The sequence below is a fragment of the Callithrix jacchus genome, chromosome 1, assembly GCF_049354715.1.
Source record: "Callithrix jacchus isolate 240 chromosome 1, calJac240_pri, whole genome shotgun sequence".
NCBI lineage: Eukaryota > Metazoa > Chordata > Mammalia > Primates > Cebidae > Callithrix > Callithrix jacchus.
This window is the reverse complement of record NC_133502.1, coordinates 100493390-100512410: the sequence shown is the minus strand read 5'-3', so window position 1 is coordinate 100512410 and position 19021 is coordinate 100493390. Positions and strand designations below refer to the sequence as shown.

The 19021-nt window shown below is 38.2% G+C and overlaps 1 long non-coding RNA gene across 3 annotated transcripts in view; it reads left to right on the top strand.

Moving 5' to 3' along the window:
• The window catches only part of LOC118154488 (uncharacterized), a 73798-nt gene that overhangs the window by 48725 nt on the left and 6052 nt on the right, over window positions 1–19021 (top strand). The window contains exons 4-5 of one of the 3 annotated variants that reach the window (XR_004744429.3): window positions 3995–4064; window positions 6641–6723. This is a non-coding gene — a long non-coding RNA (uncharacterized LOC118154488). Of the gene's footprint in view, window positions 1–3994; window positions 4065–6279; window positions 17984–19021 lie in introns of those variants that run through there. The other 2 variants (XR_004744430.3, XR_013526510.1) reach the window with 2 other exon arrangements.

Here is a 19021-nt window from a genome sequence, read left to right as displayed (position 1 = left end):
ATCTTAAAAGCAAGTGGCAATACATAGCAGAGGGATGCGGGAGTTACAGCAGTCTGCATCTTTAAAAACATGTTACGCTATGAATGAACAGCACAGACTGAAACAGTCAGTTGCAGTAACCCTGTGCATTCACACTGATTTACCCACCTAAACACATGCTGTAGAAGATAAAGTCAACTGATGCTCAGATGCTCTCTACGCTGGGAACAAATCAGACGATGAGCATCTATGTTCTGTATATGTGCTGTATGCAGACTGATCAGGACTTAGCTTTGTGCTCTGTTTCAGCATATTTTCATTCCAGACCTCCAAGCTTCTTGGAAACTGCTTCATTCATCTCTTTAACACCCTATTTGGGGACTTGAGTTACAAATATTATGGGCCCTGCAATTCAGCTTTCTCAGGCTAAATACAGAGAGGTTAAACAGTGTGTTCAAGAGATCAAGTGTGAACTGGAAGGGACTCAGCAATAGTTCCCAGGATGCCTTGGCAGTGTCACTCCAAAATCCTTTCAGGGATTTCTAGATGTTATTCCCCTGGGCAGTGAATTCAAACGTGCTAATAAGCAGCTTCTATGAGGCGATTGTACAGACCAGGTTGTTTTTCTTGGGGACAAATACTATGCTATTACTTTAGATCCTTTACTAACATTTTCAAAGGGGCAGAATCAATGACTGAATTACTCCAACACTGGATATGCCTCACATTTAAAGTCACAGACACCACCTTTCTCTACAGAAACTCAGTGCAGAAATGCTTCTTGAAGAAGTTTATGACAAAGCAAGAAAACGCCTGAGATTTCTAAAGTCACAAGCTAGATTTAGCTTCAATCCTTTGAAGAGGAAACTTGAGAGGGAACATTAAGAATACCTTCACAATCAGTCCTTTCTGTGGACAAGTGGGCTTGAGAAACTTCACAATGTTGTCCTCATTTTATGGTTATCTTCATCTCCAAGTACATTTCTAGAGCTTGGTATAAAGGGGTCTGAGACATTTTTGTGGTTTCTCACACTTTAACTTTCATACTAACTGGCAGTTCAATAGGTTCACAAGAAGGGAAGGGAATGGAAAGGAAGTTTGGAATTGTGTAGTTACTTTCTTATAGGTGAGGTCCATATCTCTGATTTTGACCACATTTGCTTCACAGGATAGTAGTATATTAAAGTTTTTTAAATATGTTTTCACCAGTGAAAAGAAGGAAGAGAAGATTAGAAATTAACCCAAGGTTTCTAATCTACTAATTTACAATGTAGGTGACAATATGTTCCAAGTGTTTTGGCTTTTGGTGTAAGCCAAGTTTGAGATGTGTCTTTACAGCCACCAGTTTTCTGGATAATACATGGAAAATCATAAGCCTCTTTCCAAACATGGGAAACATTTTATTCCCTGAGCCACTCAAACATGTATATTCTCTTCTAACACATTGCCACCTTTAATGTTTATAACCTTATACATATAAAAAATCAATAATCACAAGTACTATTAGTATTTATTAAGCAACATACTGCCTCACTGTACAAAGTATATACATAGGTATATACATGTACATACACACATGTATACATACAGACATATACACATACAATCTTGTTTAATAATTCTAACAACTCTTTGATGTAATTACTGTTTTTTCACTTTACAAGAAAAAGGAGACTCTATGAAACTTGTGATCTTATATACAGCACAATAAATAATGACAGAATTGCCTGACATGAAAGCATGAGGTTGAATTTAAAAGAAAAAGAAAAATAGATGCAAGTTGTTATCTGTACTCCTCTATGCAATTAATCTGGAGAGAGAAAAGTACCAGGAAAGAGAAATCATTACTTATTGGATTGTCAGAATAATCCGCATGGTGGGTTAGAGCCATTAGGCTGAATTTTACAATGAAGATACTGAGGCTCACAAGATTGCAAATCGTTGACTGTGAATTGTTTAATATCAATCAGGTATTAAATAGCAGAGTTAGGATTGTGTGAATCTGCTCACAATGTATTTTTCTTTATTGCTTGAAATTGAACCAAGGAGAAAACCTTGTTCTTCTCACCATAGTCACTAAAATCAGGGTAGAATGGCACAGGACTATGCCATTTTTACCTCAACAGAAAGATGGTATAAAACTATCAAGTTTGGGCTGGGCATGGTGGCTCCCTATAATCCCAGCACTTTGGGAGGCCCTGAGATCAGAAGTTTCAGATCAGCCTGGCCAACATGGTGAAACACTATCTCTACTAAAAATACAAAAAATTATCCAGGCACAGTGGTGGGCACCTGTAATCCTAGCCACCAGGGAGGCTGAGGCAGGAGAATTGCTTAAACCAGGGAGGCAAAGCTTACAGTGAGCTGAGATCACACCACTGCACAGGAAAAAGGAGACTCTATGAAACTCATGATCTTCTATACAGCGTCTAAAAAAAAAACAACTATCAAGTTTGATGCATGCAAGATGTAGGATGTACACAAATATTCATGGAGAATTAAGTAATAGAGTGTCCAGCATATAAATAGAAGTGTCCAACATGTAAATAGCAATATTTACTTTGTACAGAGTTCTAGAAACATCCTCAGTCCTCGGGGCTTGGAAGTTTGGTGTTTAAATGACTTCTTGAGCCAAAATGTGACTACTGTATGTCTCCAGGTTCCATTATAAATTCAGTGTGAGTTTCATCTTGCTCTGGAAACTCTACACTCCCTAGATAGCCTAGTTTCTCCCCTGAGTCCTCTTTCCTGTAGATGGACCAACCAGTAGAGCCCCTGATAATGTCTCTATTCATTAGGTAATTAGGTAGGTGAGAAGATAAGTAGATAGATAGATAGATAGATAGATAGATAGATAGATAGATAGATAGATAGATAGATAGATGATAGATAGATAGAGATGATAGACAGATAGATAACATTTTTGGATATGTGATAGTGAGTTGCTGACATTGGCTTTTCTACACCAATAGATTTAACAGCTAATGCATTTTCTCACTTTGAACAGTGGTTCTCTCACAGCAGGCCTTCCATAGCAAGGTTTCTGAAATTCCAGTTCACCTCTGTTTGGATTATCTACATTTCACCTGGCTCCTCCACTCAAGTGCATTTTTAGGCCAAGAGCCCAGCAGTGTTATTCTTTTAATTTTATATGCACACAGCGCTGAAACATTTGAACTGCAAGTGTGGGACTGTATACTTTTCAATTAGATGTTGGCAACATAAACACTCACAGACACTTGCTGGCACAGACCAACTACCATTCTTTTAAATTAATGAATATATTCTAATGGCATGGCCAATGGTAGAGAAATTTGGGAGCCTCAAGAACTATAGAAACAGTGGAAATTATACTCCACAGCATGACAAAAAGTCCTTTAGAAAGGACTTTTGCACAATTAGCTTATTTCAGAAATAAATGCCAATTGGATTAATCTGCAAAATCTTGGCAGTGTATTGATACCAATCACCTTTTGTCACTATTACCTCTGTTTCCTTAAATACAGGGGGCCAGAGAAAAAGATTGCTTCTTACAGGAATCAGTATATATTTGCACTAAAGAAAGCACAGGGCAATGAGTCTTTCTTCCCTCTTTTCCTCTTGAACCTTGTACAATGTTAAATTTCAACTTATTTTTTCGATATAAAGTCTCTAATTATTCTAGATCTATGTTTGGACGTAAGATTTCTTTGTTTGGGGGCTTAAAACTACCCATCAAAATTTAATCTATTGGTATTATTATTTGCAAATTTCTAGTAGTCATTTTTATGGTCTACAACTATGGGTGTTACTGTTCCCTATCCATCTTATAATTTCAACTAAATCAAGCAATGAAAATTTTATAGTGCATCCCTAATTGTGCACCAGACTGGAACTGTTCATACAAATTCTAAGCAATTATAAGGCTTTCTGGGAAACATTGGCAGCAAACTCTGGATTAAATGTTTATAACAGCAAGCCAGATGGGAAACAGAGATAAGAAAAATCTCATGGAAACTTATTTTTTTTTTCCCAGACCACATTATTTTAAATTAACCTGGCCAAGGGGAAGCACTTTCACATTGTTGACCAGTAAAGAGTTTTTGGTAAGTAATAACATTTAAATTGTGGGAATAATTTTACAAAGACATAATTTTTTGTATCATCTATGACCTGTGTTACAAACAGATAGCAGATAGATGAAGTTGATGAATGAAATTCCAAGAATATATTATGAAATGAAAATTTTAAAAGTAGATGCTTTAAAGTTAAAAATGTGGCTCATATATTAAAGTTGGGGAAAAACACATGGAAATATTTAGCTGTACTTGTTTCTCATGGAGACTATGGTGCATATACAGTCAATTTACTTACACTAAAAATACTTTTACCACTGATAACTCAGGGAGAAGGCTGCCATTTTTGTAGATAAAATCTATCTCTTAGTGGAATTGGGAAATAAGTGTCTCTTACCCACTTGAGCTCATGTGCACTTCCTCCAATGTGATTTAAATGGTCTGAAAGTTACAGAGGTAGATTTGTAGAGAAGCTAATAACACTGAAGTAGCATGTCCCATCATTTGTATGCACTCTATCCCTGGAAGGATTCCTAACGTGCTCATACATATTATTTTAATTTATGGGGAAATATATTATAACTATAATCGATTAAGTCTGCTGTCTCTTTTCACTCTCATTTTACCTCTAACACACTTCCCCCTTGATGAGCAGTATTGGAGTACCCATAAGGATTTTTGGGTTATAGCCAAGTGATAGTTAAACTTGGGAGACAGTTGGGTTTCATGTGAGATTCAGTCAACTCCATGTGTAGATATTCATACCATGCCAAGGATTTTCATGCCATACCAAAAACAAAAATTCACTAAGTTGATGAGATACATTTTGAATAGAAGGAATGATCAGGCCCTGGGATTGTTGTGAATCCAGTAATGAAGAAAAATAAATCATACGAATACATTTGGGAAAATATTTATATTATTTGCTTTATCAATTACCTTTTGCTATGTAACAAACTTCCTCTAAAGTTAATAGTTTACCCTACACCCTATGGATCAAATCTGGCCTGTAGCATGTATTTTTATGTTCCATGAGCTAAGAATAGTTTTTATATTTTTAAAGAGAAGTAGGAGGAAGAAGAGGAGAAAGAGGAGGAGTTAGAGGAGGAGAAAGAGAAGGAGAAGGAAAAGAAATGTAACAAAGACAGCAGGTGGCCCACAAAACCTAATATATTTATTATCTGGGTCTTTACAGAAAATGTTTGCCATCTCCTGGCTTAAAACAGCAATTTATTTAGCTAACTATTCAATATTTGGTGATTTGGGCTGGGCTCAGCTGGGCAACTCTTCTTCTAGTCTTGGCCAATCACATTCACAGGTCTGCAGTAAGCTGGGCTTGAGGAGGGGGGCATCATCTGGAGGCTGGTGATTGGAATATCCTCCTTTGCAAGTTTGGCAGTTGACTGGCCATCAACTAGCAGTACACAATGACTAGGCCACAGTTCTCATTATTTTGAAAACAGGTCAGTACTTATTCTCATGATGGCCATTTCACTGTTTCCAATGACAGCAAGCAGGAACAAGTCCTAAATCCAAATGCTTTTTAAGACTCAGCTTAAATAATGCTTGGTAATATTTTATCAAAGTAAGTCCCATGGCTAAGTTTTGTGGAAGGATTCTACCAAAAGGCATGGATTTTTAAAAATGTAGCCATTCTTATAATCCAGCATACATGTTGGTTTCCAATGAAATGACAACAAAGATAATGTAAAACTAATAATATGCCATGACTACAAGGACACTGATAAACTCATAAGTGACAAGTATTTAATATTAGTTACACACAAAGAAATGTAAAATGCCCTAAAATCTTTCTGTTTACATATGAAAAAGATTCAAAGAATGTTCTCTCTAATAATTCTGAAATGTTATATGGAATTGTAAATAAAAAGTTGTGAATTTGAATGAATCCTTGCTATCAGTAACAAAAAACATGACTTAGGATGATTAATTATGCTAAAAGAAACTCCATTGCTTCTATTTTTATTGAAAAAATTACAAAATCATAGTTATGTTATTAGTAATGAAAGCATACATGGCAAAAAATGTGGGAGAGAAGAGGTGTGTGTAGTTCATTGGCATTTTTTTAAACTTTTTTTCTGGATTTTGTAATATGGGTGCAATTTTGAGCTTTCTAAAATTTGTGATTTCTTATTCTAAAACATATTTATTTTATAGCTAGTCTTAGAAATATACTTGCACATTATTTTCTTTATATAGAACCTCCAAAATTTCCTAATTTCAGGCCCCATGAAACCTGGATCCACCAAGGAAAGGATCAATAAATGTTTCTGCTGAGAAACCTAGGCCTGGTTAGTCAAGCATCTGGAACAGGGAGAAAAGAAAGAAAGAAAATAGTTTCAGCTTCCTGTATGCATTTGATGTGATGAGATTTGGAACTCAGCATCTTCTTCTCGGCTCCAAGTTTGATTTAAAAGCCATTAATAATCCTTTCTGTTCACAACTATATAAGATGCAATTTTTCAGCTCTAGAGTGATCAAAACTCTCTAGTGTTTGAATACTACTAAGCTGATATCTTGAATACCTGCTCACCTTGGTTACCTCTCATTTCTTCATCCCTGGCAATTTCCCCCCTTCCTCAAAGGTTGTTTAGAGGATGCAGAACACATGAATGTAAATATGGGAAAAACAGACACTGTGGACTACTAGAGAATGGAAGGAGAGAAGGTAGGTTAAAAAACTACCTATTGGATACTATGTTCACTACCAGGGTGACAAGATCCATACTGCAAACCTCAGCATCACACAATATTTCCATGTAACAAATATGTACATATACCCTCTAAAATATTTTTTTTCCATTTGATAAGTGGAGTAAAAATTATTCCAAGCAATCAAGTAATTTGCCCATGGTCATGTAGTATATGGGAAAGCAAGGATAGCAAACAAATTGTGTCTATTGACAAGAACCGTTCTTTCCCCATCATCTCCCACAGTCTTTATCCTTCCAATGCATAGTGACTGCCTCTCTAGGTTGATGAGATATACATTCTACTTTATTATATGCTCATTATTATCCATTAAATGCCTTCTGTATGCAAAACCTTTAGTTAAGTGCCAGAAATCCCAGAGAAATGGAAAATCATAAAATAAAATGGAACAATATTATAAGGTTGTACATGCTAAGCATCTAATATATGCTACATAATTCTTCATATGTGAACATCCAGGTAGGTGGCTTTGAAGGGAGTATGGTACCTATAAAGTAAAGAGGTATTGGTGAAGGTAACTCAGAAAAGGAGGAGGAATGATGAGCAGTGCCTGGTTCTATTCAGAGATATGGCTTTATTTGATATATTACATGATACTTCCAACAAAGCATCTCAAAAACTCTTGGAAATTATCTAGTACAAATCTCTACCATTTACACCAGAGATAGATATATTATCTATACCATTTACACCCCTGCCAACCTAACTCACATGCCCAGGGTCACCCATCTAACCACTGAGCCAAGGTTTTTAGTCATGTTTTCTCAGCACAGTCTTGGCAAAACTATTAATACCAGGACCAACCATGATGATATTATTTGAAGCTGATGGCTGTTCTTTAATGCCATCCCTAGATTAATTCAGACCTTAAGGTTACTTCTGTTACTTACTATGCTATGGCTGATATTTTTCAGATTTTAGTCCAGGGTTGAAAACTCTAATCCTTATTCATTTCTGTTTTGTTGTTTTCATTACCCCTTTTGTATTATTGAGACATCCTAGAGATAGTAATTGCACATAGAAAATAACTCTTTTAATAATGAATTGAATTCTTCCCATTCTAAAAACGGTGAGGTCAGGTATCATCAAAAAAGCTAGAATAAGACCTTTTATATTTGGCTCTTGATACAAGCAAATGAATTAAATGTGTTCTATCTTGTTTATAGGTGCTTAGTATATATCAGAAGTTTCATATGCATTTGATAATAGGAATCATGGAATCACCAGCCAGTGTCTCAACACTGTACTTAGAGCAGCTGTTATTATTATCTTTATATGTCAAATGACTAGGTTTTGAAACTGGGTAGATAAAAATGAGATTGAAATGGGCTATTTCCAAGTGGTTCAAAGAACAGCTCTCAATGCAGCTAGAAAGAATTAATACTAGTAGGTTAAACATGTATAGCAATTTACTTTCTTTGTCTTTAAAAATTATCTCAAAAAATATTCTAATAATTCAGTAAAAGTAGATAGTTATGATTACCATTTTGTAGTTGAAGAAATTAAGGTAAAGAAACATCAATGATGAACTCAAGGTTAAAGACTGAGTTAAGGGCAGAATAGGGATGAAGCCCAGATTCTAATCTGGGTGCCGTGACTCTTCCCCTCCCTCTGACCCATCTTTTCTAACCTGTGTATCACCATCCCAACACCTTCTTCCACATCAACTCCAAATAAAAAGAATTCATATCCCTAGTTTCCAAACTTTATTTTGTTCTTCAATGAGTGGCCCAGTTCCTTTTTATAATAACTACACAGTGACAACAATCTTCACTTACTTCTACATAAAACAGATTTTGTCAGTAAGTAATAAAAAGCTGTGATAAATCTTTAAATCAACTTAAACATTTCCTGGAGACTTGAGGGACAAAATGGACAAGAGTTGTACCACAATTCCTACAAATATTTTCTTTGATCATGAAATCTATATACTTGGCATCAAAGAACAGATGTCTATGGATTCAAGACACAGCCCATAATTGTAATAATTAAAAAACATGTCCAAAAAGTAAAATCTAAATATCAGTCTATTATATTTATGAGTTTCTTGGTTAATGTGTCCAGAGGCTAATGCCACTGTGGTGACTCAGGGGTACCACACAGTAATTTATTTTACTGTACATTCTTAGATAAAAAAGCTCAACCATACTTATTAAAAGCACTACATCACTTTAGCCTCAGTTACCTCCCACACCCAGTTTGTCCAAGGTCATTATGTCATCCGACCTGAGTCTAGGGCTTCTGAGAAGAAAGCCCAAAGCAAGGGAGGAAATCTGGACTGACTGTTTGAATAGGCCTTAATGGCTGTTGTTTGGCCTAATTTACAAAGTCTTCTTCCTACACTTGAGAATTCAGATGTTTCAGACACAAAATTAAAATGATGCCCCAACCAAATCATAGATGCAAGTCCTCAAATTCTGTATAATTGCACCATCACCCCTAGGAGAAGTTCTGATTAAAATGAGTCACATTGACCTTGGATGACATGGCCTAAGGGGCAATTATACCCCAAGGGACTTAATTAAATGCAATTAGACCAGTGAGAGTACATTTAACGAGTCCCCTTGCGGTACCTATGTGTTTCCAATTTATTTTTCCGGCAACTTTCACTAATGATTTGATTCACTCAACATCCATCAATGGATGATGATAGGGTGCTCACTACTATAAGGTGATGATGGGATACTTGGGTCCCATGATTCAGGAATTAAAGAGAAAATACAGAAGCATGACAAGTTAAACAGGAATATGAGAAGGAATATGTTTCTGGGCCAAGTGAACAGTAGAAAGAATGGGCAAAATACAGTCAAGGAAAGAATTACTCAGTGTGGGTGAAAGCAGACAAAGGCGGCTTCATTAATAACTTGGAAGTCTTGAAGCATATAGATGAGGATAGAATGCTACCTCTGAATCATGGACTTCTAAGCTGGAAAGGATTTTAGGAACCATCTTGTCTGGCTGGGTGCGGTGGTTCACGCTTATAATTCCAGCACTTTGGGAGGCAGAGGCAGGTGGATCACTTGGGGTCAGGAGTTTGAGACAAGCCTGGGCAACATGACAAAACCTTGTCTCTAACTAAAAATACAAAAATTAGCCAGGCTTGGTGGCATGCACCTGTAATCCCAGCTGCTCTGGAGGCTGAGGCAGGAGAATAGCCTGAACCTGGGAGGCAGAGGTTGCAGTGAGTCGAGATAGCACCGCTGCACTCCAGCCCAATAAAAGAAAAGAAAAAGAAACTGTATTGTCTCATAACTTCATTTTACAGAGTAGTACTCTGGAGCTCTTAATGGGCTATCTAACTTACTCAAAACCATGCTGCCAGTAGCATGAAGTATTTTAGAAAAGGAGAGCAGTATGAACAAGCTGAGTGGTACAGATGCTTGAAGCATATCTTAGGGATGGTATGTTGGCCAGCTGAATAAGATAAATAGTATTGGTAAATATTGGTGGGAAAAAATAGGTTTGGGCTTATTTCTAAATTGCTATGTGTAGAGTTTGCAATTTATTTTGCCAACAAAAAAGAATATAGACATGTACTTGATTTGTGGGTTCTTACAATCAAAATAGTATTTCCCAGAAGATTAATCTGGTAATCATGACTCAGATGTATGAGAAATAGTAGGGACTGACACAGGACTGGACTAGTCCAATTTTAATTTTAATAGGAGTCTGGGTGCGGTGGCTCATGGCTATAATCCCAGCACTTTGGATGGCCAAGGCGGGCAGGTTACCTGAGGTCAATAGTTTGAGACCAGCCTGCCCAACATGGTGAAAACTCATCTATACTAAAAAATAAAAAAAATTAGCCAGGCATGGTGGTGTGCATCTGTAATCTCAGCTACTTAGGAGGCTGAGGCAAGAGAATGGCTTGAACATGGGAGGCAGAGATTGCAGTAAGTTGAGATCATGCCACTGCACTCCAGGCCTGGTGACAGAGTGAGATTCCATCTCAAAAAAGAAATTATAACAGGAATCTCCCATGAAAACAGTGATCTCTAGAGATATTATGAGAAGCCAAGAGTGTTGTGCAAGTGATTCTGGACAAAGAAGAACAATATCAAAGATGACTCCTAGGTTTCAAATAAGGATTTTGGGGGGCATCTGGGAGTGGTGGTTGTCAGATATGGGAGCCAGAGTTGAGGGTTCTGAGAAGATCCAGGAACTCACAGTCAGAAATGATTAAGGGTCCAGATAAGCAGATGGGAACTGAGGTGAGCCTAGTCATTGCAGATCAGAGCAAAGCTGTGAGTTGGAACCAGCAGAGAACCAGGGGCCAAGAGAAAGGAAAAGGTACAGATCAATGGTCAAGACGAGGAGTTTGGAATGGACTCTAAGATCATAATTCAGACCTGCAGCCTAAATAGCAGCAAACAACAAGCGTCTGGTGAGCAGGGAAGGCTGGAATTCAATTAAGAGAGCACCAACAGATGTGGATGCCCAGCCTTAAGGAGCCATTGATACTGCCAACTGGAGATCCTCACAAAGGCAGATGAAGTCTTTTCTTAGGGAGCGTGTAAATCTGGAGGAGCACCAAGAAAAGAAAGAAAAAAAAAAAAAAGAAAAAAGTGGAAATTTAACATTAATAAATATGGAAGTATTTATCACTGAAAAAAATGCTGTAGGAGTACTTACATAATAGTTTTTTAAAAGGGTTAGTACTGTTTTTATTTTGAATTATATAGTGGGAGTGGGAAAGTGTGTATAGAAGCTGAACACGAAGTTGTCAGTGAGGCTAAATGTACTTATCTGATTCTGCCAAATATTGACTGGTATGGTCTTAATCTGTCTCCCAAACTTCATGTATTAGGAACTTGATCCCCAGTATAGTAATGTTGTGGGGAGGTACTTTTGGTGGATGTCTGGGTCATGATGGCTGTGCTCTCATAAATGGATTATGCTGTTATGAAAAAGGCTTTAGGGAGTGGGTTTGCTGTCTTCTGCTCCTCTGCCATGTGATGATGCAACAAGAAGGCCTTCACCAGATGCTGGCATGTTGAGCTTGGACTTCCCAATCTCCAGAACTCTGAGAAAATAAATTTCTGTTCTTTGTAATTACCCAGTCTCAGGTATTTTTGTTATAGCACCACAAAACAGACTAAGACATTGAAGAAGCCTTTGCCCCAACCAGAAAGTTGCTTAGATGTTTTCTTCTATATTAGTAAGGGACTAACTTATCTCAGAATTGCAGGTAGAAGTAGGGTTTTATATACTCCTGCTTACAGAGAGCGGAGCATAAAGGGAATTCACCCAGCTCTAAAGACAGTGATATGGTTCTTGAAAAACAAAGTGGAGGGAGTCAATATCTGAAGCTAGAACTGGTTTCCAAGAGGGATGGTGAATTTGTGTTTTGTTGCAGTGATGTGGAACTCACAGCAGGACATTGAGGGAATTTTTTTATTGGCCAGCTAAAGAGGAATGCTAGCAGGAAATGTACATATTTGGAGTCATACACAGAACTGAGAGTTCAACGTGGGTAGGGGAGGTATTGTTGCTTTTTAGCAATAGTTACATCAACTGTGGTTTACATGAAATTGTTTCTATTTCCTCCATGTTGAAAGTGCAAACTCATTTCATAATAACAGGAGCATAAATGGCTTTGGTAGACCCTGGCCACAGCTGGGCTGGATCATAATTAGAGGGGCAGCTGTCGAGGTTTGTGAATTGCAGACACATCTGGAGATGTGACATGGATTTAAAAAGCAGTCTTCTGCAAGGGGCTGGCAGGCCATAGTCTAGAGTCTGGCTTGTCATCAGAAACCATGGGGCATGTGCTTAATAAAGCAGAGTTTATAGTTCCATCACTCACTTAAGACTGGTTAATGTTAGTTTTTGAAAGATCAGGGAAGATGTAGCTGAAAACCTTTTGAGGTTTTAATTATTTTCTGGTTGCTATGATAGCCTACTTATCTTGGCCTTTCACCTGGCATCCTGGAACATCTCCCCCTATTTCAGCCTAACTACAGAACCAATATGAAAATTTATAAATAAGATCAATCCAAACAACAATTCTGTGTGAAAACAACTTTTGAATAAAAAATGCATTGGTTTATAAATAATCTGAATTTAGAATACAGTGGCCAAATACTTCAGGCACTCATTTTTCCACTGAGCCAGCTTTCATGACATTAACCATGGGTGAACAATAGGGTGGATATGGCACCATAAATGCAGAGACAGGTCTGGGTCATTGACTTCGTGATAGCAAAGATGAGAGTGCCCCATGCCAGCCCTGTTGAAATACACCCAATTTTGGAATGACAATTTAATATAAGCAGCCAAACATGGACTTAGTCCAACCTCAAATGTCCTACTAAAACTGTGTGATGGCTCATAAAGATAGCTCTGCCTCCAGGAATTTTATGGACTAAAGCAATGTGTTGAAGTGATAGATAGCACCCCAATCCCTCCAATAAGATCTGGATCTATGCTGTTTTGGACCACCATGTAACAGAGAGAAATGTCCAGCAGAGGGGAATTAAGTATCAAGTCTGTATTCTTCTCATTCTGGTTCTGTGCCTATGACTTGATAGTTTTGTAATCTCAAAATGGAAAAAATACTTCTAAATATAACCAGTTGAAAGAATATTTTGGTGCTCATTGTCTTGAGGAGGCATTTTCCACTGTGGCATTAATGTTCATTTTGTAACAATCCATGATCCATGATGTGTTTATTGGTTGCTTTTTGTTTTTATTTTCAGAATGTACTGCCACAAACACATGCTTTCTGAACATCTGGTATTTTAAATAATTCAAATAATAAGAATTATGACACATTGGATTTTCCTTTTTGTGTTAGTTGCCAGGGAACTCAGAGCTAAACACCGTGCTGAATTCCTTATCCCAAGCATTAGATACAATGATTCCCTGCATTCTTAATCTGCATCTTCATCTTTTCAAAAATATTATGAGTATTTTGACAAGTTTTTAAGCTGTTCAATGTTGGGGGGACAGTTCTATGGAGGTATAAAATTAAAGGAAGCAAGAAATATGATGAGCTCTTCATTACTCATGCTTTACCTGCGCATCAGGACTCCAGCTCTTTCTCCACCACAGCCTGGCTCATTGAGTATCATTACTATACAATGTATTGTCTCACAGCTGAGCTTTCCATAGGATCTTGTTCCTATTTGTTATATCTCAACTCTGAACTGATCAGACCTATTGCCTCTTTTATTCTAGAGCTTATGGTTTGGCGTAGTACATGACTCCCATGTTATCGTGTCTTCATGACAAGGCTGAGTGAGACGGTACGTTCAGAGGACATGGGTGGCATACCTAAACCAGACAGGGGCAAGGCTGAGAAAGGAACATACCAGGCTTCCCAAATGAAATGATCAAAGCAGGTAGAAAGGGTGATAAGAAGAGACTGATGTAAGTGCAGGGAGCAACAGAAGTCAAAAGCACATGGCCCACTTGAAGAGGGTTGTGCTTAACCAGCAGAGGAAGAATGACCGTTGACATTTGGTTCAATGTCAAGACTGATGACAACACACGTGCGCCAAGGGGGTATAAAGTGATTTGTTATTCACCTGACACAGCTTCCTGAGGAGAGCAGAGCACACTCCAAAGGATGACCAAAAATGGCTTAAAAGAGCAGGGAAGAGAGAGTGGTTTGGCTTTTCTCTGGCTATGAAGTGGGACCAGGTTAAGGGTTCTATGCAAGTTCCCACCAGCACCAAACGAGGGAGCGCCTGCCCTTTATTTCAGTCTGGCCAGATGTGGGATAGAAAGGAAAACGAGAGTGTTGGGGCTTGAAATCTATTCATAGTCAAACTTAAATTATGGAGTCAGAGTATTTATAGGGGATCAAGCAAGAGGAAGGAAAACACTTTAGTGATAAGGGTGAACCAGAACTAAAGCAACGGTGATGACAGTGGTTCAGAAATTTAAGAGATATTATGGATGTAAACTGGTCAAAGACAATGAGTGATTGAATAATGAGATGTGAGAGGAGAGATGGAGGAGAGAGAGAAGTTGAAAATGGGACACCCAGATATTTTGTTAGAACAATTAGGTGAAAGATAGTGTCATTTACTGATATAGGGAATAGAAGAGGAGAAACAGGTGTAAAGGACAAATGATTATTTTAGCTGGCATGTTAATTTTGAGTTAGCTATGGGACAATCAAGTGGAAAACACCCATAGCTAAGATCTGGAAATTATTCATATATCAGATAATTAAAATCTTCAAAGAAAGCTATTCATAGATAAGAATTAAAACCATGGAAGATACCCAGGAAAAGAGAGTGTGGCATAAGAATATGTCTATGACTGAGAATTGAGGAGCTTTAACATTCACAGGGAAACTATAGGTATAAAAGATCACAAGGAAATTGAGAAAATATGGAAAAAGAAAGAGGCTCAAAAGGGCACAGGATCAGAAAGTCAAGGGAAGTGAGCATTCAAAAAGTAGAAGCTGGTCCACCTTTACAAATGCTCCCAAGAATTCAAGTAAGATAATACTAAAAAGTATCTACTTGATGGAGAACCTAGGATTTCACTGGTGACTTTAGACAATGGCCATTTTAATTGATCAGTAGAGGCAGAAATGATACTTCAGTGAGCTTAGTAGCAAATGGATGTTGAAGAGGTAAAGACATCAGGTGTAGGCAGTTTTTTCAAAAAGTATGACTGGGAAAGCAATCATAAAGAAAATATTTTTCATAAAATAGGAGACTTGAGCATTTAAACAGTTGATGGACAGTATGGGATATGTTAGTCAAAGCATATAAAATGAAAAGAAGTCGATAGATAGAAGCCAGTAGAAAAAGAGAGTTTGAGATGAAGGAAAATGATGTAATTGGGATCCCAGAGAAGATGGAAGGTAATGAAATGCATAGGACATGTCAAAGGATGAACTACAGGAAGAAGCAGAACCCTTCTTCCATTTGCTTCAGAAGAAAAGATGAGTATGGAAAATATGTGATTTTAATGGCAAGAACGTGAGAATTTTTATCCAGTGGTTACTATTTTCTTATTGAAGTAGGAAGCAAAGGGTAAAATTACATCCTAAGAGTGAGGAAGAAATTGAAGGACTGAGGATATACAGATAGGGAGGGTTGTATGAAAGAGATAGAAGATTTCAGGAAAGTTGGAAACAGTTGCTAGAAAAATCCAGAGATAGAGAACACATTAGGAAATAGAAGATTGCCAGGAACATTGAGGGTGCACTTAAGATCATGACTTTTAATCCCAGCTACTCAGGAGGCTGTGGGGGGAGAATTGCTTAAACACAGGAGGCAGAGGTTGCAGTGAGCCAAGATCATGCCATTGCACTCCAATCTGGGTGACTGGGTGAAACTCTGTCTCAAAATAAAAAACGATTATGACTTTTTAGAGGCATCATTTCTATAATCCTATGATATTGTGCAATAGGACTCCATAGCCCAGACATAGAGGAAATGGAGACATGGATGACTGAGTGTGGGGGTTTTATTAGGCTGGCAGGTTAGAAGAATCACAAGTGAAAAACTACTTTAAAGACATAAGTGAGGCATGCAGTCTCTCACCTGGTTGGAAAACAGTGAAGTCTGGGTGGGATTGGTAGACGGATTCATTGCATTCCAAGTCTTAGTGGGGTCAAAGAGAAAATCTAAAGTGGACTCACTGAGAGAGATTAAAGATAAGACTTGGTGGAGGCAGCAGGCAACTTTACCCTGGGTAGGGAAGTGGTTCCAGATGACTCAGTGCAGTGTGTGTTCCAGGGAATAGATGGCTGAGGTGAAGTAGTAGTAAATGTCTCTGGAGGAGGAGTCCTGGGTATCAGGGTCTCCCCTATCCATGCAGGTGCTGAAATTGCTTAAGAGGATTTTAAGACACATAGCCGATGGAAGACTATGAACCTTGTTTTAGGCTCCAATGAACTGACAGAAGAATAGAATACCTCTCACAGAAGCAGGGTTTTCAAAAGTTTCTGGAGCAATGATAGTATGGAAAACTGGGTGAACAGCAGCCCCACCTCCTTGCCCCATGCTGGGAACACTGGCAGCTTCTCCTGAAGACCATATCAGTAACTCACCATCCTCAAGAAAGAGCCTCTAGAAAGAAATGCAAGAGTTGAGGATGTAAACAAAAAGAGATGCCACGAGTTGCCCAAAGTCACTAAACAAGGCTCTATCAGGAGTTTGCTCATATCCCTTTTTATGCAAGTTCCCACATTTGCTATTACCTGCAACTGTTCTACTGCAAGTACCTACAATTACCTGCCAAGGGTTTTCTGTGACTGCAGGAATGTGCTTCTCACTCCAACTCTGGCCCCACCTTACTAGGGAAAGTAGAAAGGCTGGGGAGACTTACAGCCCTTGGATCAACCCTTAAGCAATGATGAAAGGAGATGGTGAGTACATGCCCCAAACTTCCATTGTCCCCAGACAGGAAAACTCTGAAGTATATTCTATATGGTTTCCCACAGTCCCCAGAGGAACTGGGAACTGCACACAGCAGTAACTTGCTCATTAATTTACCTTGCATTGGTCTCCTTTCCTTGCTCATCTCATCTCTAGTCTTTTAGCTTCCTGGGACTGTGGTTGCCAGATGAAATAAAGGATACCCAACTAAACTTGAATTTCATGTAATGACAAGTTTTGTTTTGTTTAGTTTGGTTTTTAGTGTATACCACAAATACTGCATGGAGTATAACATACTAAAAATTGTTTATCTGAAATTCAAGTGTATCTTAACCCCTGCATTTTTATTTTCCAAATCTGGCAATCCTATCTAGGATTGCTTTCCAAATAATCTACTTATATGTATACCCTTGTCTCAGGGTCCTCTTCTTAAGGATCCAAGACTAAGACAGTTAACAGCTATCCCGGAGGGATACACTTTGAAGAAGAAAAGTCTCTGAGAACAAACTTCAGAGGCAGCATTCTACTGCAACATCCAAATCAGATTAAAATTATAAAGAGCTATTGTTCTAATGCTGGCAATAAACTAAAATTACCAGGAAAAGGCCACAAACCCAGCCTCAGCACATTTTGCCTGATTCATAGAAGCCATCACCTCATCAGGAAAACACCTGTTATCCACTCACCTTTATTAAACTCAATGCCAAGCATCATTAGTACAGCTATGGTATGATAATGCTCTATTCATTCTATCAGCAAATGCCCCAAATGTCTATCACTGGAGTACAGCCTCTGTTTCGATAAAATACCGTAATTAAATATGAAAAGGAGAAGCCATGCATCCCTGGTACTCTCCCTGACCCAGTACTTTCCAGTAATAAATTGGACTTGATTGCATCAGTGCTGGGGATCCCAGATGATCATTTTTAATGAACTTTCAAACTGGGATTTGTTTGTTAATAATTTAGTTAAAAACCAAGTGTTTGCTTGTTGCTGTTCCTCTCAAGAGACCCCTCTGCAAATTCTGGGTAGGAACTACTTCACCCATCTACCTTATACCACCCTCACCATTTTCCAAGCTTTGCTAAGCCCTGGTTCCATGAAATCCTCCAAACCTTGATGGAGATATGGTTTCATGTCTCATCCTTGTAAAAATGAGCCTTTCAGAGCACCTTTATCTCTCCAACATGTCTGGTGATTCCTTTGTCTTGAATTTCAATAGCAGAAGTTCAATTTGTTTATTACTTTTGTACATGTGCAATAAATACAAATCATTGGTGCTAATGGGAGCTTGTGTTCAGTTCAGGTGTAAAACTTGTTCAAGTATTAAACAGAACTATTAGTTTATGAGTGTTAGTTACTTCTCCGAACATGCAAAATGATGCCCCATCAGTGCTATCAAATTTGGGCATTCACATGATCATTATTTTAATGTAACACCAGGCTCTTTCATCTCAGCAATAGATACCGCCAGGCTGTGGCAGTATCAGCAAACCTGAGGGCTGCCAACAGCTCTTGAGTCACTGGGGAATGCCAGTGAAGTTCACTTTAAAGAAAATGATCCTCACTTTTCCATGTGTTCACAGGCTTCCTTTTGATTTTTGCGTTGAGCCTATTGACTTTAAAGTATCCTTTCAGGATCACTCAGAAGGCCAGAGACTCATCCATGTTCTGATTCCTTGACTTTGCTCCATGCCCAGCGCTTGTTTGAAATCTGTGGGGTGCCTGGCTAGAAGAAGCTCAATAGGTGGCAAGGAGAGACAAGTGTCTGGTCTCAAACCTTCTTTCTGGAATGATTACAAAACCAAGTCGAGACAGGGGAACTGGCTGGGTATCATCTTGCCAATGAGTCATCTTCTGAAAAGGAGTAATCAGATGCAGCATGGCAGGAGAATGGCTATGAAGGAA